The 27,361-nt window shown below is 37.4% G+C and overlaps 1 long non-coding RNA gene across 1 annotated transcript; it reads right to left on the minus strand.

Moving 5' to 3' along the window:
• Positions 1-280: 280 nt before the first annotated feature.
• LOC113331735 lies at positions 281-7,299 on the minus strand. The gene is made up of 4 exons (XR_003351131.1): positions 7,131-7,299; positions 5,484-5,552; positions 3,298-4,364; positions 281-570 (listed from the first exon to the last, which is right to left on the minus strand). It is a non-coding gene; the product is annotated as an uncharacterized LOC113331735 (long non-coding RNA).
• Positions 7,300-27,361: the final 20,062 nt, after the last annotated feature.

Here is a 27,361-nt window from a genome sequence, read left to right on the forward strand (position 1 = left end):
GAGATGCAAATGATGTCCATCAGATGATGTAATACATACATAACAAACATGACTTATTAAACACCACAATTTCAGTAAAGGTGTTCATTAGTAATCCAATATTTTTGTAAGTTGAAAATAGATTAGTAGACATCTAAATAAGTAGTCACGTATAAAGAAATCTCACTAAACATAGTGGGAGCACATGCATTTGTTTCCTTCACAGGTTCTCGGAGACTAGTTTAGTTAAGTCCAACAGACTTTCACATACCATATCATTTCAAAACATTACCCAAAACAGTTGAACATGCAAGAGAAATTCATAAATAGAAATAGTTACAGACAGTAATGTATATATCTAGATCCAAATTCAGAAGGCAGCTTATCATACAACAAAATAAGACTTCAGCATTTCCCTTTATTTACACGTCAAAATACGACAAAAAATGGGTCGAAGCCGATACTAGAACTACCCCAGACCCATCCCCGTGATATACATACTATGAACAACAAAATACTAACTTTTGACGCGCTAGAGGCCTGCCTGCCGTAAGCTCTGTCTGGCTTACTGTTGCAAGCTCCTTTCGTACTCTGTCGGAAAACAAAACCAAAACGGAGTGAGCCCACAGCCCAGTAGGAGTTATAACGGCGAATACAAATGCAAATTCTTGCATAACACATAAATGAACGGAAAAGAGAAGCAGCTAAGATAGTACCAAATGACAAGACTTACGAAATTGAAATTCATAACTAGATAAAGAAATGTAAATCGAGTGAAGCGACTCTACTATTCCTTGGGCTAGCGCCGATGTCAGGGTAGTCAGATACCAGCTACCGTTACAGCTAACGGTCTTCCGGGTTGCCACCCGTAGGTGGGGGGCCAATTAAGGCCTGACATTCCTAAAGTAGAGTCATCTAGTTTCCTATTATGCTTGTTCATAAAAAGGAAAACTCACGACAACATTTCAGCAAGTATTTATACTTCATAAAACAAAGTAAATCACCTCATCAGTCGCATACAGTGGATCATTTCACAAAATCTTGACAAGAATACAACATCTAGCATCAAGTGGGTGATTCATAAGAAAAACAGATGTTGGCGCAGCAATCCAACAATGATCCATACCAAATTTTTAGGATAAATACATCAAAGAGCATTATCAACAAAAACCAAAATCATACTTTAGTGTATTCAGTGTATAAAATAACACATGCTCACAAAGTTTGGGAGTCCAACTGAACCAAATTACGTTTAATTTCCGAGGAAGTTAACAGTAAGATAAAAATGCAACACTATATCCAATTTAAATAAGAAAAGGGGATAGACAGGTACCCACTCATTCTATTTACATAAATTTGGTTTAAAAATTCCAAGACTGCATACAAATAAAACAAATTAAGGAGTATTGAAATTACAAGTCCCATTCCCATTATAAATAAAACTGTATGCTTAAAATGAAAGAGTCGTCATGTATAATAACGAAAAACGAGGATTTTAACCTACAAAATCTTTTAGAGTAGAACCCTTTCAAGAGAGAGATCATAATGTTTATACATTTTGAAGGAATAAGGTTTTGGTTCATTTTTCAGGTACCTGCGGAGTTTCAAAATTAGTTTGAAAATACGGAACTCATTGGGTCATTTTATCAAACATGAGATAGGCTAGTTCAAAATTAGTTTCAAGACTTTGGATGTATGATTAAAACAAAACTAGGATTTCTGCAAAAACCTTGTTAGTCTTCACAAAAACATTTAATCCACTCCAAATCACATACAAATTCAATATGGGAGAGTAAACACAGAAATTCTATGATTTCAAACCAAGTATCTTATCAAGCAAAAATTGGTGAAGCATGGGTAATTGCATGAAGTTTTATGGATAAAATTTATAAATTTCATTTAGCTAACAAACATCTCAAAGGCTCTTTTACTGATTTGGGTCAAAATGTTAGATTCATGGTTAACAAACCTTTCAAAGCTCCTTTGCTGATCCATATAAATTGTTAGAAACAGGGAAATGTATGCAAGTTTATGATCTTGAACGGTAAAAGCAAATCAACTGAAATAGAATTTAAGAGAAAAGAAAGCAAGGAAAACCCCCTTTCATGTAAGTACAGGCATCAAAATCAATATGCATAAACAACAAAATTGCGAGAAAAAGAAACCCTACCTTGAATCAAGCCTAGTATTTAATCAATCTCGTAAGTTGATGTGCTTTGAAACAAAAATTCTTCCTCGCACCGTCTTGAAAATCAGTAGAACAAGGGGAAGAAAATAGTGGAATAGCAAGTAAAGGAAGAAAGAAAAACTTGTTTCCCAAAAATTAGTTTTGAGAAGAAAAATATAAGAGACAAAAATATCCCTGGCCAGCTGCTCCTGCTCATGTCCATCACGTGGCGCTCATGCATCTATTCCCATAACACCTACTAATTAGACTCATTAATTTCATTAAGGGATAGCCATTTCGCTGAGAAAACCTAAACTTGGTTTAGGGCACTCTCCACTGTTATAAGCATCTGTGACTAGGGTCGTGCGCACTCACTACACAGTTCTAGCTAAATGGGTTAGGCTCGACTCAGAGGCTAAGAGAAATTTTAGCGGCGTTACATCATTACCCACTAAAAAAAGAATTTGGTCCTCCAAATTCAAAATTAAACAGAAAAGCATCAATCAACCACTATCAGGGTTGCTTGAATCAAGTTTAATACCTATGCAATAATATATTCAAATCAAGGAAGTTTACAAACACTCACTCACTAACTTATTACGTATTAGGGAAATGTGGAAATGATCATACACTGTATAGACGAAAAACGGAAAACAAAATGTAGAGTCAGTTGGCAAACTTTATAGAATTTTCATTTTCTAAAACAACAACCATATGCTTTAAAGTTCGGGATTATGTGGAAGGAAAACAAATTTTTCAAACACTAAATCAGTACCCCAAAGTATCAAAGGAAATAATTTTCGGAAAGAAGGTCAGGAAGATGACAAAAGCATCTTACTTTTGTAATAAAAAGGACAACGCAAAATAAACTCAGTTTTGACGGAAGTTGGGCAATGAAAATAAGATTTCCTCTGTAGTAAAGTAAAAAAGATTTATTTTTAAAACTGACACATACAAAGGCTTCATCGAGTTAGTTGATTCATCGGGCAGTTAAATCAAAAGTGCAACAAGATCTGACAATAAAAGAAATCCCAAGGAATCAAGTTTAAATCTATCAATGCAGCTAAGTTAATTAATGTGGCCATGTGAATGAACGAGTAAGATTGCTACCGAATAAGGATTTAACTCGAAATAACGAATAAGGAAGTTACCCTCTATAATGGCATTTTCTGCTTCGCCCTTAACCTCTGCCACATGATTTAGCTTTCCTTGAACGTTCAGTTGTCTCTGTTGGAAGGGTGGCGCATTGGTACGTGGCTGGCAAGGTTGTCTCGCATAAAAATTTGATTTCTGTACATTTGGCTGTTGAGGTTGATTCACGTTTTGTGGCATCGGCGGTGGTGGAATGGGACAATCTTTGATAAGATGATCATCTCCACATCGAAAGCAACCTTTTCCTTTGTTCTTGTCGGTGGTATGCCCAGAACGAGAAGGATCAAAACGTGGACGTTTCCGTTGAGGGGACGAATCGTTGTTATTCTTCTTCTTACTCGGCTGACCTTCTTCCCAGTTATCTTTGTTCTTGTGCTTTTATCCAGTTAGCTTCAATAGCTAATGCGGCTCCCAAAACCTTCTTATAAATTGGGTGTTGTAGAGGAACAACTTGGGCGCGGATTCCTGGCTTCAATGCATCTTCTAGTTTGCGAGCTTTCAATTCCGAGGTCTCGACAAGATGTTTTCCATAACGTTGGAGTTCATTAAATTTCTTGTCTAACTGAGTAACTGTCATGGTCCCCTGCTTCAAGGTAGCAAACTCAGCACACTTCAGGGATCGGATAGTGGGGGGGAAATACTTGTCAAGAAACAACTTTTCGAACTGCGCCCATGACATACTTGTTTCGTCTCCCATTCTCTTTTCAGATTCCCACCAATCATCTGCATTATGCTGAAACATATATGTAGCAAAACATACTCTATCCTCCTCAACCACTAAATGTGCATCAAACTCCTTCTTGATACCCTTCAACCACTTTTCAGATTCTACGGGTTCTTCAGTACCATGAAACGCTCTCTCACCAACCACTTACCTGAATTCTTTCAAGTCCATAACATTATTGGGCCGCGACTGGTTCTGGTTCCCAATAACACCAGCGATGCTTCGTACGGATTCTGCAAATTGCTCACAACTTGCTTTCATCATTTTTGCAACAGCAAGATTTTTGGCTTTACCATTTCTCGCTGCAGCAACACCTTTTAGCTTAAGGACCCTCGGAGGCATCTTCACAATACAAAGACATTTACTAGAGTTAGAAAATGTTAGTAATGTTCATTACTAGCAAGCGCATTAATATGTATATCACGGTTTCTTGCTTTCCCCAATACCCAAAAATGACAAAATCAATGACTTATTCAAACAAGAAAACCAACACAGCCCCAGTAAATCGGAATCTTCGCTCTGATACCAAACTGTAACGGACGGAAAAATTTCCCCTCTAACGAGTTGGATTTCAACCCGATTAGCAGAGCAAACCCCCGTACGTCACTCAAAAAAAAGGACGGAATATAAGTATATTTTCATGGGTTCATTTAGAAGAACAGACAATAGCCTATTTAAAACAGTTGACAGAAACATGTGCTCGAAAATGAGAATTTCTTGGAATAGAAAGGAAACGAAAGCTTTCATTTCTGAAATCAAGCATAAAAGCCCAAGAAGACTTGTCAAATATTTAACACCACCCATAAAGTAGGTTACTAAAACAATTGCAAGGATTAAATAATATTTTCACGCGACAGTTCATACGAAAGAGTGGTAACGAAGTACGTAATTAATAATACAAGGACCAGATAAGGAAAAAACACTAGAATTTTAGAGGAAACTATTCAGTTCGGAAACATGGAGATGCAAATGATGTCCATCAGATGATGTAATACATACATAACAAACATGACGTATTAAACACCACAATTTCAGTAAAGGTGTTCATTAGTAATCCAATATTTTTGTAAGTTGAAAATAGATTAGTAGACATCTAAATAAGTAGTCACGTATAAAGAAATCTCACTAAACATAGTGGGAGCACATGCATTTGTTTCCTTCACAGGTTCTCGGAGACTAGTTTAGTTAAGTCCAACAAACTTTCACATACCATATCATTTCAAAACATTACCCAAAACAGTTGAACATGCAAGAGAAATTCATAAGTAGAAATAATTACAGACAGTAATGTATATATCTAGATCCAAATTCAGAAGGCAGCATATCATACAACAAAATAAGACTTCAGCATTTCCCTTTATGTACACGTCAAAATACGACAAAAAATGGGTCGAAGCCGATACTAGAACTACCCCAGATCCATCCCCGTGATATACATATTATGAACAACAAAATACTAACTTTTGACGCGCTAGAGGCCTGCCTGCCTTAAGCTCTGTCTGGCTTACTGTTGCAACCTCCTTTCGTACTCTGTGGGAAAACAAAACCAAAACGGAGTGAGCCCACAGCCCAGTAGGAGTTATAACGGCGAATACAAATGCAAATTCTTGCATAACACATAAATGAACGGACAAGAGCAGCAGCTAAGATAGTACCAAATGATAAGACTTACGAAATTGAAATTCATAACTAGATAAAGAAATGTAAATCGAGTTAAGCGACTCTACTATTCCTTTGGCCGGCTCCGATGTCAGGGTAGTCAGATTCCAGCTACCATTACAGCTAACGGTCTTCCGGGTTGCCACCCGTAGGTGGGAGGCCAATTAAGGCCTGACATTCCTAAAGTAGAGTCATCTAGTTTCCTATTATGCTTGTTCATAAAAAGGAAAACTCACGACAACATTTCATCAAGTATTTATACTTCATAAAACAAAGTAAATCACCTCATCAGTTGCATACAATGGATCATTTCACAAAATCTTGACAAGAATACAACATCTAGCATCAAGTGGTGATTCATAAGAAAAACAGATGCTGGTGCAGCAATCCAACAATGATCCATACCAAATTTTTAGGATAAATAAATCAAAGAGCATTATCAACAAAAACCAAAATGATACTGTAGTGTATTCAATGTATAAAATAACACATGCTCACAAAGTTTGGGAGTCCAACTGAACCAAATTACGTTTAATTTTCGAGGAAGTTAAGAGTAAGATAAAAATGCAACACTATATCCAATTTAAATAAGAAAAGGGGGTAGACAGGTACCCACTCATTCTATTTACTTAAATTTGGTTTAAAAAATCCAAGACTGCATACAAATAAAACAAGTTAAGGAGTATTGAAATTACAAGTCCCATTCCCATTATAAATAAAACTGTATGCTTAAAATGAAAGAGTCGTCATGTATAATAACGAAAAACGAGGATTTTAACCTACAAAATCTTTTAGAGTAGAACACTTTCAAGAGAGAGATCATAATGTTTATACATTTTGAAGGAATAAGGTTTTGGTTCATTTTTCAGGTACCTGCGGAGTTTCAAAATTAGTTTGAAAATACGGAACTCATTGGGTCATTTTATCAAACATGAGATAGGCTAGTTCAAAATTAGTTTCAAGACTTTGGATGTATGATTAAAACAAAACTAAGATTTCTGCAAACACCTTGTTAGTCTTCACAAAAACATTTAATCCACTCCAAATCACATACAAATTCAATATGGGAGAGTAAACACAGAAATTCTATGAATTAAAACCAAGTATCTTATCAAGCAAAAATTGGTGAAGCATGGGTAATTGCATGAAGTTTTATGGATAAAATTTATAAATTTCATTTAGCTAACAAACATCTCAAAGGCTCTTTTACTGATTTGGGTCAAAATGTTAGATTCATGGTTAACAAACCTTTCAAAGCTCCTTTGCTGATCCATATAAATTGTTAGAAACAGGGAAATGTATGCAAGTTTATGATCTTGAACGGTAAAAGCAAATCAACTGAAATAGAATTTAAGTGAAAAGAAAGCAAGGAAAACCCCCTTTCATGTAAGTACAGGCATCAAAATCAATATGCATAAACAACAAAATTGCGAGAAAAAGAACCCCTACCTTGAATCAAGCCTAGTATTTAATCAATCTCGTAAGTTGATGTGCTTTGAAACAAAAATTCTTCCTCGCACCGTCTTGAAAATCAGTAGAACAAGGGGAAGAAAATAGTGGAATAGCAAGTAAAGGAAGAAAGAAAAACTTGTTTCCCAAAAATTAGTTTTGAGAAGAAAAATATAAGAGACAAAAATCTCCCTGGCCAGCTGCTCCTGCTCATGTCCATCACGTGGCGCTCATGCATCTATTCCCATAACACCTACTACTAATTAGACTCATTAATTTCATTAAGGGATAGCCATTTCGCTGAGAAAACCTAAACTTGGTTTAGGGCACTCTCCACTGTTACAAGCATATGTGACTAGGGTCATGCGCACTCACTACGCAGTTCTAGCTAAATGGGTTAGGCTCGACTCAGAGGCTAAGAGAAATTTTAGCGGCGTTACACAATATGTTAAAAAGCCACAATATGTTGAATCGGTTTTGGTTTAGCATAAAATCATACGTGTTTCGACGGTTTTCAATTTTTGCTTGCAATTGTTAAAACCAATTTTAATCCTTTCTCTGGTAAAGGTTGGTTGTTGTTATTCTTTTGTTTTTGCATAAGGATGACAACATCATGATATCTTGATATCAATTCTCCCTGAAAGAAGATGCTATCATATTGGAGAAGTGGATGCGAAATTTGAGGTAACAATCTTGTTAGTTAATTGTTTTCCTGTTTAAGAAAAGCCTGAGTTTATTTCATATATATTTATTGCTTTTGCTTAACAAAATTTCGGTTCAATTGATGTTTATTCCATGATGTGTGTGTGGATGTGTGTGATTCAATTGGTTCCGGTTTAGAAAAACTATTGTTATCTTGCTTTATTGTGTGATGTCAATTGTTTAGGATTACAAAATTTCGGTGCAATTGCGGTGTTTTAATGCTTATGTTGTTTCAATTGCTTCCGGTTGAGGTGAATAATTATGCAAGTTGATTTATTTGGTTTGTATGAATTATTTATGGCCTAACGAAATAAAAGGTGTACGAGATGAGTTGTTTAGTCCAATCCGATTCCGGATAAGAGAAACTAAGTTAATTCTGATCTTAGTTAGACTTATCGAAGTGAGGTTTCAGTTATTCAAGTCTAATCGAATGTCGTAACAAGAAATGCTAGTTAACTAACCTAGTACTTGTCTTGTTTAAAATGAAAAGGTCTAAGTTTATGGATATTTAGAACCTGATGAGAAAAATAGAGTTATCTTTATTTTGGTCTTATCGAATTAACCGGTTGTCTTTGAACAATCGGTTTAGCAAAGGGACTAAGGTGCTTAGTTGATTTTTTTTTTGCTAAACTAAATTGGAAAAATTGTTTCCTTAGTAACATATCAAAATAAAACTACTTGTAGTTTCAGTTTTGATATTGGTTATCATAACATGATGTGTGGAACCCTCGTGCCTAACTCTACAGGTTGCAAGTTTTTTTGAGATTTGTAAGATTCTTTTCGTGTTGTCCTTTATTTTTTTGTTTCTTTGTCATTTTGTGACAAAAGGGGGAGAAATATATGGAGTAAACATGTGATACCGGCATTGATTTTATATTGATTGGTATCGCTAAAGAAAAGAACATTGGTGCTTAAACGTTTTATCTAAACGAAAGAGTGAAAGCACATACTAAGGGGGAGTAACATGTCATATGAAGTGGTATAACAAAAACGTGCGGTTTAACAAAGATAATACTCTTTTTTTCTTTGTTATTATAATGTGTACAACGACATTTCCAAGGATTGAATGTAAGCAGTTTACTGTGCTGTTGAATCGGGAATCAAGCGTATGTGTAATGAATTCTTGTAATTTGTTTATCCATATGATGTAAGAGTTTTGTCGCTAAAATTGACAAAACGGGAGATTGTTAGAGCATTGCTCGGTTGAACTCACCAAGCGTTGGTATGTCAAGTTTGGTTGTCATATTTTAGTGAATCAAAACACATGTTAAGAGTCGCTTGATTATGTACTAGAGTCAACTTCGTATAGGTTAGATTGAAAGTATTAGGATATGAGACATTACAAGTATTGCGAAGTCTTGAAGATGTGAATAAGCAAGGAGCTACAACGACAACAATCATCCTTCCACTTGAGGTTAGTGATATTTGACTTGAACTGTTTCATTCCCTAACGTATCTTTCAAGTTGTGCATATTGAAAACAAAACTGCGAAGCATATTTGAACTCTAGATAGATATAATATTAAAGAAGACAATACGAGGTTTATTGCTTAACCATTAAACTTTATAGATAAGACATCGCCATAATCATTTGAATGCTATTGTGATTATGTATGGGTATGAGGTGAAGATTTCATCCTAGGGAACAATGTTTTACATGTGTTCTAAGGAAGTAAGTTCATAAACTTGTTTGTGAACCGAAAAGTAAATTTCCAGGCGTTATTGGTTTTGTTACTCATTGCATATCTTATGAATAATCAATATGTGCGATTGAGTGTAACCGGTCACGACTTGTTTGTGTTCTTGGTAGAACTATTCACAAAGGCCTGACTTATGTATTGGCATGCCTTTTATTAGTGAACCCGATCTTACGTAATCACCTGAGATGGTATGATCGGGTTTGTGATTTTATGTCTGACCAAATATGGGAAAGGGGAACCGATCCTAGTAAGAGGTGCAGTACATCACAAAGGGGAACCGATCCTTGTATGAGGTGCAGCAAGGTTTATAGCAGAAAGGGGAACCGATCCTATGAACATGTGCAACACGTTTTTAGGCAAAAGGGAACCGATCCTATGGACATGTGCAACACTGATGAGTGCCAAATATTGTATATTTTTATCCCTTTTTGTTGGCATTTTAACTCATCTTTTATGCATTAATTCTACATTTTATCCCATATTCTGTATTTTCATTGTTTTCAAGAATAAATATTTTTATTAATTAATTTTGCATTTTTAGGTAATAAATAAAGTTCGGATGAGTCGCGGAGCGAAAAGAGCAGAAAAGTAGTGAAAAGCCGGTAGAAATTACGCAAGGAAGCCGCGAAGAATGGTGCGCACAACCTCATTTTCTACACACAAAAGCGCCTCCGTTCTCAGCCATCAGATCAGTTCTCAGAAGCATCCGATGGTCGCTCCTTCATAGAGCATCAAAATCTGAAGTCTCTGCCAAGCACCACAGCGCTGAAATTCCAAGCCTTCAGATTAGGTGGTTGTTGAATCCAACGGTCGCTCCCTTGCTGTTCATCAACGTCTGATATCTCCGCCTTACACTACAACACCTAACCCCATCTAGAGCCGTTAACTTCGTTGTATAAAAAAATCCAGCGGTCGCTACAAGCTTCACTTCATCTCACCGTCCGATTGATCTTTCATCTCCCTATCCCACGGCTCAGCGTCGCAGATCATCAAACTCGATACACTCGCCTCACACCCTAGCGACCGAGCACCTACACCTCAAACAAACGCACCCTTCCCTTTCTCCATCGAACCATCTCCTCCATCAACTCCCTCTGCAGAACCACCATACTCTGTACCACCACCATGTCCGTCTCCATCACCACCACCTCACCCCAAATCACTCCACTATTTTCTCCCCAAATCACTCTACCTATACCCATCATCACTATCACGTTTTACATCAACTAATCTCCTCAATTTCTCATCTCTGCCGACTGAAACCCTAGGTGAGAAATTGAAGATATAAGTTGATGTTAGAGCAGCAATTGGAGCGGGAGATGACTCAGGAAGAGAAATAGAAGGATGGGTCGACGAGATGGAGCGAGAATTTCATCAACAGTAGGTAAATTAATTTTTCACCAAAACCTAATTTTACTGACTTTGGGAAAAATTGGGGAAAACCTAATTTTGTGTAATGGGTATAAATTGGTGTTGGGGGAAGTATTAGAGAGGGGACTATTTACCTCTCTGGACTAGCCAGTAGAGAATTGGTTCAAATTTTATTTTTCAGTGTTCTTCTCAGTTAACAGTGCAAGTTGCTTATGTGTTGAATTATCTGATATGTGCTAGTTATGTATGAATTATCTATGTTAGTGTATGCATGTTGTCACTTCATGGTTAGCATGAGCTAATCATCTTCAGGCCAAGGCTCAGTGAAGCCTTGTGCACTGTCAAGTGTGAATGAGCTAGTTGGTTACTTCCTGTTGCTGTGTTGTGAATGTGTATTTGAGAGAGGCCAATGCTCATAGAGCCTGTGATTGGCTGTACTGTCAAAAGACAGCCAATGCTAGGGGTAGACTAGTGAGCAAGTTGGTGTTCTTCCATTTCTAGTGTATGCTTAGGATTGAACATAACCTAGACCATGTCACTTGATTAGGACACAAGGTGGATCATAAGCCTTGGCTTACCACCACTTCTCTTTCAGTCAATCTTAATTTCAGTCACTTTTAATTTCAGTCCTGTATGCTTGTATTTCAGTTACTTTTCTTGCCTTTCATTTTCATGCATTTTGTAGCTATTGTGCACTGAAGTCAGTGCACTGAACTCAACCTGCCCTTGGCTTCCAAGCCTTGGTTATTTGCTGCTTCTTTTAGCTGTTTCTTTGCTGCTTTACTTTCCAAGCCTTGGTTGTTTGTTGCCTTTCTTAGCCTGCTTCTCTATTGCTTTACCTTGTGTTCTTATTTCTCTGCCTGAAACCTTGGTTGCCTTTAGCTTGCCTGCCATAGTGCATTGCCACTCTTGTTAGCCTAGGAAAACTTCTTATATGCTCCTCTCCCTGTGGACAAACCCCTACTCATCATTATATTATAAATCTTGACCTTGTATACTTGCAAGTGTTTTGTGTGCATCTTATCATCACACCAAGTTTTTGGCGCCGCTGCCGGGGAGCTGGCTGCCATATTTTTGAAGTTTTCATAGCTGTTGTGGCCTTGTTGTGCTTGCCTAGTTGTGTGTGTTCATTGCTATCTTGTTCACTTGCTAACTGCTGCTGGAGCTGTGCATTATTTGTTGTTGCTGCCAAGTCTGCTGCAAAGCCTGCTGCAAAGCCTGCTGCTGCTGTTGCCTTCTCTGCTGAGCTGTTGCTGCTGCCAAGCTGCTGCTGCTGCTGTTGCTGCTGCCAAGCTGCTGCTGCCAAGCCAACTGGGCTGCCAACTGAAGCTGTCAACTGGGCTGCCTATTTCTGTTGCTGCTGGGCTTGTGTAACCTCAACTTCTGCTGGGCTTGCAACTTCTGCTCTTGGGCTTCGCTGCAGATTCTGCTGGGCTCTGCTCCACCTGTTGCTGCTGGGCTTGGACGTGAGCTGCTAGGACGATCCTAAAGCCCAACTGGGCCTTGCAACTAAAAGGGGACTAAAAGCCTATTTTTGGGCTTCCCTCCAAAAACAAGTAAGCCTAACCCATGAGTTAACCCACTTGGGCCTCATTTAAATTCAAATTTGGGCTTGTAATAATTTATTTAATTATTTATTTGTGATTGTAATAATTTTTATTTTTATTTTCTTTTTCCTTTTTTTTATTTTGGGATTGTAATAATTTTTTATTTTCTTTTTTGTTTTTCTTTATTTTTCTTTTATTTTTCTTTTTTCTTTTATGGGTTTGTTTAAATTATTATTATTGTTTTTATTTTCTTTTATGAGTTGTGATAATTTATGATAGGTTTAGTTCAAAAAAAATTTTCAAAAACCCAAAATTTTTAAACCAAAAACAAAACCCCTTCTTTAAACCAAAACCCATTCAAAAACCAAATCTTCATAACCCTTGGGCCAAATTGTTTCCGATTGCTCTGTCTGACCAACATGTTAGTTAAGGTACCTACTAGGACATGATTGTGACCTACAGAGACCAGACAAACAGACTTGTTAGAATTAACCCAGACGAACCTATCGAAATTCTAAGTTCTGAGGGAGACAGTCCAGATCAACCAGAAACAATGGGAGAACCACGTACTCTCAAGGATTATATGTACCCAACTAGAGCCAGTCAACCTTCTTGTATTTTGCTGCCCGAGGCTAATGGCCATTATGAGCTGAAATCTAGCACAATACAGATGCTTCCTATTTTTAGAGGTGTTGAGAATGAAAACCCTTACCACCACGTGAGAGAATTCGAGGAAATTTGTGGAACTCTGCGTTTCACTCAAATGACCGACGAAACCCTGAAGTTAAGGCTTTTTCCTTTTTCCCTGAAAGATAAGGCAAAGGCCTGGCTCTATGCTTTACAGCCTCAATCCATCATAACATGGGATGACCTCACAAAGGAGTTTTTCAAAAAGTTTTTCCCGAACCACAAGACTGCGACAATTCGTCAAAGTCTGAATAGCTTTGTGCAATTAGAAGGTGAGACCTTAGCTAGATACCTGGAGAGATTCAATGAATTATTGCTCCAATGTCCCCATCATGGTTTTGAAAAATGGAGACTTGTGCAAATTTTGTATGAAGGTCTAGATGTGTCCACCCGAAAAACGGTTGAGTCAATGTGTAATGGTCTATTCGTAGATAAAACTGCTGACGCGTCTTGGGACTTCTTGATTGAAGTAGCTGAAAAGACGCAACAGTGGGAATCCATTCGTGAAACCAGAAAGACTACATCCGAAGCAAAGGCTTTTAGGATTGAAGCGGATTTTGAGGGTAGAGCAAACATGGCATCAATAGTTAGGAGATTAGAAGAGTTAGAACTACATAAAAATTCAAAACCTTCCACCACTACTCTCCGAGAACATGTCGCTTCATCTGTTTGTGCTGCTTGTAACGACCCCAACCATCAATTCCAAAATTGTCCAGATTTGCTTGCAATCCAGGAGTCTAGGCTTGAACAGGCACATGCCATGTTTCAGAAACCAGAGCATAACCCTTATTCACAGACCTACAATCCAGGATGGAGAAACCACCCTAACTTTTCATGGTCAAAAGGACCCACTCAAGGAGGACCATCTCAACCCAATCAGAGCTATCAACCCAATCAGAGCTATCAAATCACTACAAAACATCAGGGATATCAGAACAATCAAGGTTATCAACACCCGAGAAACCCTCAACAACAATCAAACTCTCAACAACAATCATATCCTCAACACAATACCGACAAGAGATTGTCCACCTTAGAGGAAATGTTCCAGAGTTTGATGCAAAGTCAGAAAAATCTAGATCAAAAGATGGATCAAATATGTGAGAGAGAAAAGGGTAAACTTCCGAGCCAACCCCAACAAAATCCAAAGAGGATATTTCAAACAGGCACAACATCCTGCACTGAAACCTCACCTGATCAAATCCATGCCATTACCACCCTCCGAAGTGGTAAAGTCATCGAGAACAACGTAGGCGAACCTAATGAGTCTGATACAAATTCCACGTTGTCTCCACAACCCCAGAAAACCAAAGAATCTGAGCAAGTTGGAAAATCTGACAATTCTACTGCTGTGAATGTCCCTTTGCCAACTCATCTTCCTGTTGCTCCATTTCCTCAAGATTGATCTATCAACAGAAAAGTACCCATTACAATGAGATGTTAGATCTGTTCAAGAGAGTCAACATCAACATTCCTTTTCTTGAAGCAATCAAGCAAATCCCTGCTTATGCCAAATTCCTCAAAGACTTGTGCACTCAAAAGCGCAAGCTCAATGTGCAAAAACGTGCTTTCTTAGCTGAGCAGGTAGTTCCATCATTCTGAACAAACTCCACCCAAGTTTAGGGATCCAGGATGTCCAACAATTTCTTGCACTATAGGAGAACACACGGTCAATAAAGCGTTATTAGACCTAGGTGCAAGTGTTAACCTACTGCCATATTCTGTTTATGAGCAGTTAGGTCTTGGGGAGTTGAAACCAACATCTATCACTCTACAACTGGCAGACCGATCTGTCAAGATTCCTCGTGGAGTGGTGGAAGATGTTTTGATCAAGGTTGACAAATTCTATTTTCCCGTAGACTTCATTGTCTTAGACACTCAACCTGTACAAAACCCAGACTGTCACATTCCTGTCATCTTAGGACGTCCTTTCTTGGCTACGTCCAACGCGATCATCAACTGTCGGAATGGAGTGTTAAACTGTCTTTTGGTAACATGACGGTAGAATGAATGTGTTCGATATTAGTCAACAACCTGTGAATCTTGATGATGATGATGTGCATGAAGTTAATATGATTGAAGGATTAATGCAAGATTCGTTGACTAACATTCTATCCGTCGACCCCTTTCAAGCATGTATGGAGAACTTTAACCCTGATTTCTATGATGATGCATACTGTAGTGACGTCCTATCTCTGCTCGAATCTGTACCTCAAATGGACATCACTGAAAGGAAATATGAAGTGGAACAACCCCTATTCTCTGATTCCAAGCTTATTCCATCCATTGTTGAGCCACCCAAGCTTGAATTGAAAACATTGCCTAGTACGTTGAAGTACGCATTCCTAGGTTCTTCTGATACTTTACCTGTCATTATTTCATCATGTTTAGACACGGAACAGGAAAGTAAGCTTTTAGAAGTACTTAAGGAACACAAAGAGGCCTTAGGATGGACCATCTCAGATCTCAAAGGAATTAGTCCCACCATTTGCATGCACCACATTAACCTTGAAGAGAATGCCAAACCATCGAGGGAAATGCAAAGGAGACTTAATCCTAACATGAGAGATGTAGTCAAAGGAGAGATCCTGAAACTACTTGATGCGGGTATCATATACCCAATTCCCGATAGCAAATGGGTTAGTCCCATTCAAGTTGTGCCTAAGAAGTCAGGCATTACTGTTGTTCAGAACGACAAGAATGAATTAGTCCCTACTCGTACAATCACAGGATGGCGAGTATGCATCGACTACAGGAAGTTGAACACAGTAACAAGGAAGGATCACTTCCCGCTCCCTTTCATTGACCAAATGCTAGAACGTGTGTCTGGACACAGTCACTACTGTTTTCTAGATGGCTTTTCCGGTTATAACCCCATTTTGATTGTGGAGATTTTTGATGTTTGGGGGATAGACTTCATGGGTCCATTTCCCATGTCTGACAGCAAGTTGTACATCCTAGTCGCAGTTGATTACGTTTCTAAGTGGGTAGAAGCCATAGCAACCAGAACAAATGACCACAAGGTGGTACTTTCATTTCTAAAAGAACATATTTTCACGTTTTGGTACCCCTAGAGCTATCATCAGTGACGGCGGTTCACATTTTCGTAACAAGTACTTTGAGTCTTTAGTACGCAAGTATGGCATAACTCACAAGGTTGCTACTCCGTACCACCCTCAGACTAGTGGACAAGTGGAAGTGTCTAATAGGGAAATTAAGCACATTCTGGAGAAGACGGTCAACCCGTCCAGGAAAGATTGGTCATTGAGATTGAATGATGCTTTGTGGGCCTATAGAACAGCTTATAAGACACCAATTGGCATGTCCCCCTATCGTCTAGTGTATGGAAAGCCGTGCCATCTACCTGTGGAATTAGAACATCGTGCCTACTGGGCAATCAAAGAGCTGAACTTTTCTCTGGACGAAGCTGGAATTCAAAGGAAACTTCAACTCAACGAGTTGGAAGAATTGAGAAATGAGGCTTATGACAGTGCCAAGCTGTACAAGCAGAAGATGAAGATTTTCATGACAAGCGTATTCTGCGCAAATCCTTCACTCCTGGTCAGAAAGTCTTGCTGTATGACTCCCGATTACATCTTTTTCCAGGAAAACTGCGTTCCAGATGGAAGGGTCCGTACCTAGTACGCACAGTTTTTCCTCATGGAGCTGTAGAGTTGGAGGATGTCTCCAACAAGAACGTTTTCAAAGTCAACGGGCAGAGATTAAAGCCATTCCTTGAGCCATTTCCACCCGACATTGAAACAACCACCTGGAGGACCCAGTCTATGTGGACTAAACTGGTCCACTCTTTCCCTAAATAACCAAACAGTTTTCCAAATGTTTCCCTAAAAACCAAAATTTTCTTTTTCCCACAAAACCAAATTTTTTCCAAAAAGTCCAATCCCATTAAAAACCAAAATTTTCTTGTAGATAATGTGTTAGTTAAATTTCCTTTTGTGTATATTTTGTGCTCATCCATTGTGACTGCTAATATGATGGATTTTTGCCTTGAATAACGGAGTTTTAATCGAGCTGCCACCGTACAATCGGGTATTCTCTCTCCTTTTACTCTACTCAGCATGTTCCCTTCATATATTGTTTTATAATTCTTTCCATATTTTGAAACATTGAGGACAATGTTTAGTTTAGGTTTGGGGGTATAGAGTAGATACCATGATAATTTGCTATAATTGAAAACGAACTCCTTCTTCTTTTTGAAAAAAATTGAAAAATTCCAAAAAAATTGAAAAATCAAAATTAAAAAAATTAAAAAATGAAAAAATCATAAAAATGGAGCTCATTTACCTTGAAATGTTGACTCTTGTGCAAATATGTATTTTTAGGAGTCTTAGTCTAGATATTTAGGCACCCTGATTCTAGCACAATTCACATAGTGATAAGAAATTTGCACGCGCACGATCTACCAATACATGTATGGCCTCGATCTTCAAGGTGTTTGATAGGAAGTTACGATTGCCAATCACTTTAGAATACTGAACGAAACTGGACTAGCTTGTTCTTTGGTTGGTTGGGATAGAAGGTGGAGGTTACATTAAGAAAGACAACCATCGAATTTAACTGGGTGCATCAAAAAGGGCTACCTCTTGCAAAGTGTCATGTAATCTTTTGTTTCCTTTTGTATTATCAAAAGTGTTTCGTCAAAAAAAAAAAAAAAAAAAAAAAAAAAAAAAAAAAAAAAAAAAAAAAAAAAAAAAAAAAAAAAAAAAATCAGAAAAAACAAAAAAAAAATCAAGTATTTATCAATTCCATCATCTCTTGTTCCAAAAATAAAAAGAGATTGTCAATGTAAATAAGAGTCATGTAAATAGTCTTTTGTTGTTTTTGTAATAAGCAAGGAGGGTGTATGCCATTGATGTACAACGCGAGTAATTGTGAAATACCTCCAACTCATTCACAATTCTCGTAAAGTCCGGACAGCTAGCTAGATTTCGACCTCAGTTCTTAGCCTGAGAAACTATCTCTTGGTGATTAGTAGTCATGACTTCAGATCTTTCTTTACACATGTGTAGATACACTTTACACTCTTATCACATGTCCTTTTTGTTATCAGTGCTAGGATTGTGCCTTCGATAGCTAGATTGACATCTCCATTTTGCTGTGAGCTTAAACTGTTTTGCACATGTCACGTTTGATGGAATGAGCTTATATTTTGACCTAGAACTTTGTAGGTACGTTCTAAGCAAACCTTCACGAGACTTCAACTCGTCCACTAGGGACACTTAGTGGTTTAAAAGGCTTAGTGCATACGCTAAATGCATTCGAGAGACCAGCGACAGTGGTATAGTTAGGATTTCCTTAGTTTTGTTTTACTTGAGGACAAGTAAAATTCAGGTTTGGGGGTATTTGATGAGTGCCAAATATTGTATATTTTATCCCTTTTTGTTGGCATTTAACTCATCTTTTATGCATTAATTCTACATTTTATCCCATATTCTGTATTTTCATTGTTTTCAAGAATAAATATTTTTATTAATTAATTTTGCATTTTTAGGTAATAAATAAAGTTCGGATGAGTCGCGGAGCGAAAAGAGCAGAAAAGTAGTGAAAAGCCGGGAGAAATTACGCAAGGAAGCCGCGAAGAATGGTGCGCACAACCTCATTTTCTACACACAAAAGCGCCTCCGTTCTCAGCCATCAGATCAGTTCTCAGAAGCATCCGATGGTCGCTCCTTCATAGAGCATCAAAATCTGAAGTCTCTGCCAAGCACCACAGCGCTGAAATTCCAAGCCTTCAGATTAGATGGTTGTTGAATCCAACGGTCGCTCCCTTGCTGTTCATCAACGTCTGATATCTCCGCCTTACACTACAACACCTAACCCCATCTAGAGCCGTTAACTTCGTTGTATAAAAAAATCCAGCGGTCGCTACAAGCTTCACTTCATCTCACCGTCCGATTGATCTTTCATCTCCCTATCCCACGGCTCAGCGTCGCAGATCATCAAACTCGATACACTCGCCTCACACCCTAGCGACCGAGCACCTACACCTCAAACAAACGCACCCTTCCCTTTCTCCATCGAACCATCTCCTCCATCAACTCCCTCTGCAGAACCACCATACTCTGTACCACCACCATGTCCGTCTCCATCACCACCACCTCACCCCAAATCACTCCACTATTTTCTCCCCAAATCACTCTACCTATACCCATCATCACTATCACGTTTTACATCAACTAATCTCCTCAATTTCTCATCTCTGCCGACTGAAACCCTAGGTGAGAAATTGAAGATATAAGTTGATGTTAGAGCAGCAATTGGAGCGGGAGATGACTCAGGAAGAGAAATAGAAGGATGGGTCGACGAGATGGAGCGAGAATTTCATCAACAGTAGGTAAATTAATTTTTCACCAAAACCTAATTTTACTGACTTTGGGAAAAATTTGGGAAAACCTAATTTTGTGTAATGGGTATAAATTGGTGTTGGGGGAAGTATTAGAGAGGGGACTATTTACCTCTCTGGACTAGCCAGTAGAGAATTGGTTCAAATTTTATTTTTCAGTGTTCTTCTCAGTTAACAGTGCAAGTTGCTTATGTGTTGAATTATCTGATATGTGCTAGTTATGTATGAATTATCTATGTTAGTGTATGCATGTTGTCACTTCATGGTTAGCATGAGCTAATCATCTTCAGGCCAAGGCTCAGTGAAGCCTTGTGCACTGTCAAGTGTGAATGAGCTAGTTGGTTACTTCCTGTTGCTGTGTTGTGAATGTGTATTTGAGAGAGGCCAATGCTCATAGAGCCTGTGATTGGCTGTACTGTCAAAAGACAGCCAATGCTAGGGGTAGACTAGTGAGCAAGTTGGTGTTCTTCCATTTCTAGTGTATGCTTAGGATTGAACATAACCTAGACCATGTCACTTGATTAGGACACAAGGTGGATCATAAGCCTTGGCTTACCACCACTTCTCTTTCAGTCAATCTTAATTTCAGTCACTTTTAATTTCAGTCCTGTATGCTTGTATTTCAGTTACTTTTCTTGCCTTTCATTTTCATGCATTTTGTAGCTATTGTGCACTGAAGTCAGTGCACTGAACTCAACCTGCCCTTGGCTTCCAAGCCTTGGTTATTTGCTGCTTCTTTTAGCTGTTTCTTTGCTGCTTTACTTTCCAAGCCTTGGTTGTTTGTTGCCTTTCTTAGCCTGCTTCTCTATTGCTTTACCTTGTGTTCTTATTTCTCTGCCTGAAACCTTGGTTGCCTTTAGCTTGCCTGCCATAGTGCATTGCCACTCTTGTTAGCCTAGGAAAACTTCTTATATGCTCCTCTCCCTGTGGACAAACCCCTACTCATCATTATATTATAAATCTTGACCTTGTATACTTGCAAGTGTTTTGTGTGCATCTTATCATCACACCAAACACATATAAGTTAGATGCCATATATATATGTGGGGAACCGATCCTAGTACCTAGTCAACCGAATTTTGGAAAGCTAGTGTGACTATGCACAATACTCACATGGAAGGTAGAACCGAAACTTGTTTTGGTAGACCGATAAACCCATGATTGTGATTGAATATTATTTGATCAATCGCATAGTTCTTTAAAGTCAGATGAACCAATTCTAAACTTGTTTGGAAGTGTGGCAAATCGGTTTCAAGGTTGTAAGTGTGAAAGAGAACTTACAAAGTAAGGATGTCGACATACTTTGAACATGTGTTATGAATGTTTATTATTTAATTGTTCAAAGTTATTCCTTAATAGCTAAGGGAAGAGAATCCCATGATCGAAACATAAATAAGTTAAGAATCTTTTAATTAAGGTATTTAACTTCATTTTGTAGGGAAATAAGAATTAGTAATGTGCATTTACTAATTAGAGATTTTCCGAGAGATTTCGATGAACATTTCCAGGAATTATGAAAACCGAATTTGTACTTTAATGAATATCTTGAGAATATTTTCGGTTTTGGAAATTCCTTGGTGTCCAAACTTCCTTGTCTATAAATACTTGAAGTTTTCCTTTCTAGCAAACTAATCTTTCGTAACAACAAGCTTCCTCTTTGTTGTGTTGTTACTGATGTAGCCGCCTATTCGGAGAGGAGAGTAACCTAATTAGGCGAAATATCTTACGGCCACTCAGTTTAAAGTCTTCTTTGGGATTGAGAAGCTCTAGCGTGTACCGTTGGTGGGAAACTAGATAATTATGGTTTATCTTTTGTTTTCATTGATTTGATTGACTAACGGTGGTTGAACTTTGATTGCACCTAGTTTTTTTATGCTTGAGAATCTTCTCTTCTGATATAAGATTCACTCAAACTAGTTCAGAGTTTCAACATAGATCTTTAGACTGTTGTTAGTTCTAAAGACGATCTTGTGATAATCCATTATTAACAGACTTCGTTCTGTGTGTGATTGATCACAAGAGATTCAAGTGATTGTGTGCAGGTTATTATTGAAGATCTAAGAAGATTTGAAGACGAACAAGATATTGAAGATTTCTGATTTGTGGGTTCATAATCTTTGGTGTGCAAAATATTTGTTTCGGTAAAAGAGGATCCAATTAATAATCCGTTTATCCTTGTGATAGATTGTATTGATTAATTGAGTAGACCGGCATCAACATAATTCTTTTGATTAATAGTGTTGTTGGCTTAATCTTAAACGATTACTTCAGTAATTGAATATAATATAGATCTAAGAACCCGACGAAGGAGTTTATGTTCAGATAAACAGAAGACCCTTTGTCCGACTCATATCACTTGGATGAAGAGAGTTGATGCCAAACAGATTTGTTGTTCCTTTACTGTTTGGAATACGAACCAAAGGAATTGTTCCAAGTACGTGACTAAGGTCGGAGGCGTGGGAATACAGACGAAACTAGGTGAACTATAGGTTTTGTTGCTTGGTCTCAACTATACGAAGTTAGGTGTAATTTTGTGTAGCGGCTTAATCCTGAGAGTATTCAATTCTGGACAAGGTCCCAAGGTTTTTATGCATTTGCAGTTTCCTCGTTAACAAAGTCTTGTTGTGTCATTTACTTTATATTTCCACATTATAATTGTTTTATTATAATTAAAATAAATTACACAAACGTTAATTCCTATTTACTTGATAAGTGAATCCTATTGTGTTTGGTTAAGTCCGAACCTTTTTATCAAGTAACATACTTCGTAATTGTATTGTCTCGATCTCTTATCCATAGACTATAACACGAAGTGTGAACCGATTAGTTGTATTGTCTCGACTCAGTCCCTAGACAATCAGTTTCGGAGAAAGGACTTATAGGTAGGAAAAGTTTTAGCTTGAGGTATATTTGGGTACCCTCTCCTTTTCACATATGAAGGTTCCATTACTCAAAATGAAGAAACCATTGCTCAAAATGAAGAACCCTGAGCTCAAATTAAAATACTCAGGTAAATTACTTCTGGTCAACAAATTGTCGATTTGTTGCTCCGAATCTTCGAATCTTCATAACAATGTAAACTCAAGCGTAAGAGTCGTCATGGTATTTAGGTTAATACAATGACGATTCTTAAAAGTCGTCATGAACTTAACATCAAACCATGACGAATCATACATGTAACTTTTCCAGGGTATGAAAAATAGTCATGGTATAACATATTACCATGACGACCATTTTCCTAGCTTGTCTCAGTAAGTGTCGTTATTTCAATATCTATATACCATGACCACTTTGAAATCAAAATCTCTGTCTACAAATTAATGTTAGAGTCATTATGGTTGTATTCTTGAACAATTACGATTCTAACTGATCATTACACTCTTAAAACAAAGTTGTCATGGTCTATATTTATATACATTTTGATTTTTTGAATTCGTAAAATCATTTCATTGAATCAAAACGCGCACACTTTCATAGAGTTATATTGCAGGAAAATATATAACATAAGTCATTACATTACACTGAAACACTTAATCATAGAAGCTGAAATCAACATAGGTATTATCTTCCAAGATACAATAACAATCACCATTCTTAAACTTTTTTGCCATGAATAGTTTCATATATGTTAGAGCATTGCTCGGTCTCGAAAGCGTTGCTATCTCAAGCTTTTTTGTCAAATTTAGTTGTCAAAACTATATGCCTTGATTTCTAGTCTACTTATAGCTAAAGCTCGGGCTAGGATAGTTAAGTGTAGTTGAGCTCCAGACTCCACCGCGATCAGCATATGAAGACGAAGAACTACTCAAGGAACCAGTGGAACTTCATCAACTAAAAGGTATGTGGAGACTTGAACTTATCTATCACTCAAAAGTCTATCTACTCTATCTCCTACTCTTGAGACAAAAGTCGTATAAGTATATAGATTTCAATTATACACATTTGCTATTTCGAGCCGAGTTTAAATCGCCTATCTATTTCTCGAAAGATGTGGTAGTAAGCTTTCGCTTTATCCAAGTTCATCTTTACTCGTGACGAAAGTCATGTTGACATTTCAATATCTTGAAAATCGCTTTGATGAAAAATAGTTTGTGAATAACAACTATATAACATCCTCTAAGAATGTTTCAATGATTGAAGTGTAGAGTTGAGATTATGTAACCATCTTTGGATAAAAGAATATATAATATGTTCGCACATTAGTGTATAAATCCATGAACCGGGAACCAAGTGTATGCATATGTTTGTGTACGAAATTGGTGAAGGAGACAGGTTAAGTATGCGTACCCGTACGCATACTGGCGGAAGTTCACGTCCGTGAATATATGCTGAGTTTGGGAAATGACAAACTCTTAACCAGTCACCTTAAGTATGCGTACCCATACGCATAATGATGGAAGTTTTCTACCCGATAATTTCTGCTGAGGTTGGAAACCAAAACCAACTCAAATCCGGTTGCTTAGGTACGCATACCCGTACGCATACTTAAGCTGGTTACTGTATCAAATCGGTCAGTTCATGAACCTAAATATTTAAATTATATGGAATGCAATCTTTGAAAACCGTGGCTATAATGTTCATGATTCCATTCAAGTGAATCAAACCGATTTTGTTTCAATTGTGTCTTCCAAAAGATCTAAGCAATTGAACAACTCTTTAACTAGTTCATTTGAGTCATTTGAACTAGTTGTGGTAAAGAAGAATATGGTTGATATGAAAGTGCTTATATGGTTAACCATTTGGTTAACTGTTGTGAACCAACTAAGTGTACACGTTTAGGTACGATTACTCAAACCTAAATGAAATACATTTCATTTGTGTATAACAAGCTAAGATTCGATCTAACGGCTGAAAGATATTAGCTTGAAGCTAATCAGGTTTTCATCTAACGGTGGATATTGAATGCTTTGCTACTAAGCTAATTGATTGCAAACCATGATTTGAAAATTATATAAAGGAGAACTCTAGCAACTGGGAAACCTAATCCCCACACCTCCTGTGTGATACTAGTTGTGTTAGATAGAGTCGATTCTCCTTTAACCTTAGGTTTCTTCTCGAGAACCTGTAGGTTAACGACTGAAAGACTTCATTGGGATTGTGAAGCCAGACCAGACTACTTTTCTTGTAGTTCTGTGATCTGATCTTGTTGTATCTATCGTACAAGTACAATCGTAAAATTGGATTGAGATTGATATCTCCGATAGGCAAGATATAAAAGAAGTCACAAACATCTTCGTCTCATCGTTTGTGATTCCGCAATATCTTGTTTCGCTAGTCGATTAAGCTTATTGTGAGGTGATCGATAATTCTAGGTTGTTCTTCAGGAATATAAGTCTGGGTTATTGACTGGTTCCTGTTCACCTTGATTTATCAAATACAGAACAAAACTCGTAGGTATTTCTGTGGGAGACAAATTTATCTATTACCGTAGACTTTTCTGTGTGATACAGATTTGTTTGTTAAAGTCTTCGACTTTGGGTCGTTGCAACTCTTAGTTGTGGGTGAGATCAGCTAAGGGAATCAAGTGCGTAGTATCCTACTGGGATCAGATACGTAAGGATCACAACTGTACCTTGGATTAGTGTGAGATTGATTGGGGTTCAACTACAGTCCATACCGAAGTTAGTTTGTATTAGGCTAGTGTCTGTAGCGGCTTAATACAATGTGTGTTCAATCTTGACTAGGTCCCGGGGTTTTTCTGCATTTGGGGTTTCCTCGCTAACAAAACGTCTGGTGTCTGTGTTATTTCTTTTCCGCATTATATTTTGTTATATAATTGAAATATCACAGGTTGTGCGTTGAATCAATCAATTGGGAAATCCGACCTTTGGTTGTTGATTGAAATTGATTGATCCTTGAACATTGGTCTTTGGTACCGTTCAAGTAATTTCTCTTATATTCAATTAGACTCGCATATTTCTATTTGCTTGAGTAAAGTATTGAATCGAGAAATTGAGATATAACTCTTGATATACTTTTTATAAGATTGAGTCTGACTGTCTAGTTGATTCTCTTAAAAGTATATTGGAATTTGTCCACACAGATTGCTAAGCGAAATATTGGGTGTGGTTGTTAGATCCCCGCTTTTTCAATTGGTATCAGAGCAGGAAAACACGTTTAAGAGCTCAAAAGTCTGTGTTTGTATGCGATCTAACTTTATGGACGGCAATACTATCTCTGGTAAACGCGTCACCAGAAATAAAAATTCTATTTCTAATATATCTATCAAAGAGAAAGATCCTTCAATATCATATATAGATGAACCTGGTGTTCAAACGAAACAGACAAACACTGACATGTGTTATCCCGATGAGTCTGACTATGTTGTTCAAGAGGAAACAGCTAAAGAGAGTAAACTGGTTTTAAATCTTGTTAAAATCCAAGCTGATAGATTCAAACGGTTGAAAAACATGTCAATATTCTTCTCGGTGTAGTAAGAGACTGTGGCTCCAGTGAAAAAGATTCTTATAAGGAAAACTCTGAAGTTCGATCAACTCGTATCTTACTTGAGGCAAACCTTAAAAAGGATGCTTTGAAAATTGAACATCTCTTGAGTAAACTCTCAATTCAAGGATGTTCAGAAAATTCTGATATACCATCTACTTCTGAGTAAACTCTCCAACTTCAGAAGTAATTTCAGAATCTCTTCCGACTCGTAATGATGTGTAGGGCATTTACACATCAGATGGAAGAAAGAAATCTCCAAACGATAAAGTTAGGTCTGCATCCTCTAATCACTCCTGTGATCAGAAAGTGTGTCTCTTTTGTGATTAAAATGAGCATCTAGTGCAAAAGAGAAACTCCAGGTTGAAAAACAAGTCTGTTGTTCCACTTCAACACACCTTAGATCTAATTCTCAAAGGTGTAACTGACATTCGTACGTCTAAACCAATTGGTTTCAGTACTCACCCTGTGTATTCTACCAGGAAAGTCAGTTCTAAGAGTTCCTCAAATGCTCAGAAGAATAATAGACCTCTTAACAAATATCGTTCAAGAAGAGTTCAAGGATTCTCTTCTTTCAAAAAGGGAGATAATGTTGTTCATGATGTGGATAAAGTATCAAGTGAAGGGAGCAAAAACGAAAATATGGATGACAATCTGAAATTGATAATTGAAGGATATAAAGAGATCATCAACAGGCTGTCAATTCCCTCTAAGCAATACTCTTCAGGTAAGAATCCTTGTTATACGTCGTATTATGATGATAGTAAATTTTGTGATAAATTTTCACATTATAACGGTTTTCCTCCAAAGTACAGAAGAAAGAGGTTTAAACAAAAACAATGTTCATTTGATGAGCTCAAGGCTCATACTTGTGATATTTCATCACAAGGTTGATACCTCACTCACAAAAATCTTGGTTGAGAGAGATATGTTCAGGTCTACTTGTTGACAAAAGTGTCTTCTGATTCTCAAGTTATTTTCTTATCGTCTTTAGCAGGAGTGTCGTTACAGACATGTTTTGCTTAAGTATTTGTATTTTTCTTCTTTGTCAAAACTTTTTGTTTAAATTTTAAAGGTTATTTGGAAGATGATTTTTGCAGTATTAATCTTTATGGTTTCATATATAGCAATTTGCTATGGGATATGTGTTTGCGTCCGTGAACTTTGATTGTCCCATACTTTGTCAAAAGTTATCTCGTTCATATGTCGATATGCAAGTATTGATAAAAGATTTAATGAACTTTTGACTTACAAAAGTTAAGCCTTTATGTCATTCTTTGATAGAAGAAAGGATAAAACTTTTGTTTACAGGGATTATGTCTATTGTATGTCATTGTGCAAATAGTGATGGAAAATGAAATGAATCCTTGTCTATTCCGCAGTATTGATCTTCCCTGATCCATATTTTATGTAAATA

The sequence above is a fragment of the Papaver somniferum genome, unplaced genomic scaffold, assembly GCF_003573695.1.
Source record: "Papaver somniferum cultivar HN1 unplaced genomic scaffold, ASM357369v1 unplaced-scaffold_128, whole genome shotgun sequence".
Classification (NCBI taxonomy): domain Eukaryota; kingdom Viridiplantae; phylum Streptophyta; class Magnoliopsida; order Ranunculales; family Papaveraceae; genus Papaver; species Papaver somniferum.